Source organism: Lygodium microphyllum, chromosome 5, assembly GCF_053477565.2.
Source record: "Lygodium microphyllum isolate KBCC chromosome 5, Lygodium_microphyllum_v1.1.10, whole genome shotgun sequence".
NCBI lineage: Eukaryota > Viridiplantae > Streptophyta > Polypodiopsida > Schizaeales > Lygodiaceae > Lygodium > Lygodium microphyllum.
The window spans coordinates 111428617-111432527 of NC_141139.1; positions in this window are offsets into that span (position 1 = coordinate 111428617).

A 3911-nucleotide genomic window follows, 5' to 3' on the forward strand; every position below is an offset into this window, starting at 1 on the left:
CGACGACTGCCATATTTTGTTAGCATCTCAGCCAATCCTTTTTACGGCTACAAAGTGTGGATAATGGCAATGATTATTGTAGCAAATTGACTGATGATGATTATGGACTAATCATTGATGAAAAACAAAGTGGACGATGACATTGATTTTGGTGGTGGCTGTAGTTTGATGTGACTAAAATGATTGCTTTTCTTATAGTATTATTATTATCATTAGTATAATTTTAACCTATAGGGATATTACAATATACTGAGCATTAGTATAAAGATAGTTGTGGGATTCACCTAGCCTATACCTGTGTTGCATGGATGTGTCATCTACACCCGCGTCAACAGGTATAGACTAAATGTAAACTAAGGATAAATGTAGACATAGACATAACTAAATAAAAAACTTAAGAAAATAGCAAAGAGAAAGTCTAAAAGGCTTGAACCCATAACCTCTTCAATACGAGGCAATATTTCCACCATTACTCCATACACTATACACACATTAAAGATAGTGAGTATCACTTTTTGGCAAGCTAGATTAATTGTTGAATTGGGCACTTATTTTTCTAAAAGTAATGATCATGATCACTTGTGTGTGTCAAGTGCAATTTGGGTTGTAGATCCCAACTCTACGGGGTCTTTAAGACCTTGTGGGAGAGTGTTGAGGCACCCATCCCCCCAACAATGGAAGTCGTGGAACATTAGTATTGATCTTATGCAATACCATGGTTTGAAGACACGTTCACATTATATTGACTACTCTTTGTAGAGGGGCCAATAGGGTTACACCCCCTGAAGGAATGATAGGTGCCAACCTAAAAAGTTACACTTTTCTTGACACTTCTAGCTTTGTGCTTGGTGAATCGTTTGAAATGCAGCTTCTAATTAGTTCTTGTTTGCCATTGTTTTCTCTCTCTTGTGGCTTGTCATTGATATTAACCTTAAAAAAAACATTGAAGATTGATAGCATTGTGTTGGCCCTTTTATGCGCTATAATGTGAGAGTGTAGGGTACGCAGCTAGTAACTACCGGCAATCTCAAAACATTTTCAAAAAGGGCATGTGGGGGGGTTTGTTGGTGAAAAGGTGGTCAAGTCATTGTGTATCCAATAATTTGTTGCTTTGTTTTTTTTAAAACTTGTTTTATGCGCGCAAGGCTACTGGCTGCGGAGAAGCAGGTCTGTAGACACGTCCGTAAAACCTTGGTAAGCTTCATAGCCCTGCTCTCACTTTAGAGAGAGAGAGAGAGAGAGAGAGAGAGAGAGCATGCATGCATGATATCTAGTACATGAATAGAACGATCAGATTACCACCAAACAAATATGGTTCCAAGACTAAGCATGTGCGCTGGATGCTGTAACCCAAGGCTTAGATGAGGCCAGGACCCAGTGGTTTATCATGTCTACCTGCCATATGTGTTCTGGGGAAATAACACCTGCTGCTGAATGACCGGATCATGGGTAAATAATGTGGAGATGTCAGTATACTATGCTGACGAGCCCCCTCAAAAGAAACACCCTTGTGCACAATATTGCTGACAGCACTGCCGGTTGTAGACTGTTGCTCCTAATCTCAATCACTTGCAAAGACGTAGTTGAATACCCGTAGGCCTGTACATTTGGAGTCTGAGAATCTGCTGCAGGTCCAAGCTTCCTTCTGCTGTACTCTAATAATATACTTAACTCTTTTTGGTTATCTCTCAGCTCCTTGATGGAATGTAGATATGCGGACAATAACCTTGCATGCATTAGTGCAGAAAGTCTACACAGTATGCACACAATGTGCTGAGCTTGTAGCTTGGGACTTGCATGAGATGATGTCAATTGGCATTCTGCATTTTAGCCCTAGCAAGCCCTTAGAAAGAAGTGGAGAAGGCCCACATTTGTCATCTCGAACGTCTCGTGTAGTGCCTCCTTAATCTATGTGACCTTCTTAGCATGGTCACCTCTCAAAATGAGATCATCCACATAAAGCACGAACAACATGTGCACGTTGGTTGAGGTGTGGACATCCAAGTTGGGGATTAGTAGAAGAATATTGATACCCTAACTTTCCTTAGAGGAACGAGTCTATCTTCTTGTTTCAAGCATGTGCGAGGCTGTAAAGGGCCTTCTTCAATCTATACACTTTGCCATTTGATGAGGAAAAGCCAAGAGGTTGCTTGATATAGATCTTCTCCTTCAAATCTCCATTAAGGAATGCAGACTTTATATCAAGGTGATAAATTGGCCATCTCCTGTGGTTGGCTAAGGCAAGAACGACCCTAATGGTAGTCATCCAAGTTGTACCTGCAACGGTATCATAGAAATCCACTCTAGGCGGTTGTGCGAATCCTTTAGCAATGAAATGCATCTTATGCTTATCCAGAGTGCCATCACTATGATACTTGGTCTTAAAGACCCACTTGACTCCAATCATCTTCCTATGAATGGACTGAGGCACAATTTCCCAAGTGCCATTCTATTCAAAGCTGTAAATAAAATGAAATTAATATCCAATTGTTATGCTATCTTTGCCATCTTCTACTTCATGAGCTATCTAGGCAACATAATTCATTCTAGGATGACCAAGCATTTGCCTTCTTGTAAAATAGACAATGTGTCTTAAGATTAATTTTACTTTATGTTATCTTCACCAAGTTGGTTATGTTTCTTGAAGCAAACATTCGTATAACCTCCATACTGACTACTTTAGTTGGATGATGCAAGACATGCTTCAAGTGTCATGAGTCACGGTCGAAACTAGCTTCAGTCAAATTGCTACAGCTAGGTAAATTACACATGGGATCTTGCACAGGGCCACCCTTGCAGGAGGCACTCAATGAGTAGTAACAAACCCTTTTTGCAAATATAAGACAGGAGTGGTCATATCCTTTTCCATGATTGTAAGCATGGTTGTGATGCATTCTTTTATCACTTGATTAAATTGATTCATTGACTCAATAATATTAGTGTTCGATTTGTGCTATGAGCCTTGGTTTTCCAATGAGTAGCCATGATTTTTCTCAATTTGACTATTAGACCTTTTGGGTTTTCACTAGACACATGAATGCCCAATTGGAGGTTCCTCTCTTTTAGATTCAAAGATGATTCAAATGCTTGTTCATCTTTCACCTATTGATCGATTATTGCAGATGCAACCACACTTCAACAACTTGGGGAGTTGTTAAGCATTGGTCTTGCACAAAAGCCCATGGAAAGTGGTCTCAACAAGCCTATTCTTGTGATAAACATTTTTCATCTAGGAGAGATAGAGTTGCTTTTGTTACACACTTGGAACACATTGGTTGTGAGATTTTGCTTGGTGACTTGGCTTGTCATATTCTTTGTTTGTTGTTCATGTGTCAAAAATAATAAGTATTCTTTGATATCATGTCAAAAATAATATGTATGCTCTCATACCATGTCAAAATAAGCGATGATGTAGAGACTAGAGTTTGCGGGGAGTAACACAGAGTGTGTACGGGAAACATGAGAGAGAAGAGAAACTTAGAAATATAAGAAGAACATGGTGATGATGCATTGAATCATGCTATGAGAAGAAAAGCTGATACATCGGAGTCGAAGCTCAGAAGATAATTGCATTGTCTTGTTTGAATTAGATGGTAGCACTTGTGGGAAATTTGCACAATGAAGGGTGTGAAATGTAGTCCTCTGGGCAGTGGACTATCAAAATAATCACTGGAATGTGAAAGATAGCTATCAAGGGAGCGGACCACAGTTCTCTAATGCCGTCGGAGATGTGGAAGATGATCACCAACTATTGAGGGAGCGAACCGCAGTTCTCTGATGAGGAGTAACTTGGGCAGCAAAATGCAGATCCTAGAGTATCAGACATGCCAAATGCAGGTAGAGCAGCCTAGATGCTCACGTCAGGTGGATAACGATGACGCCAGATAATGGAAGATGAGCCGGGCTGCAAA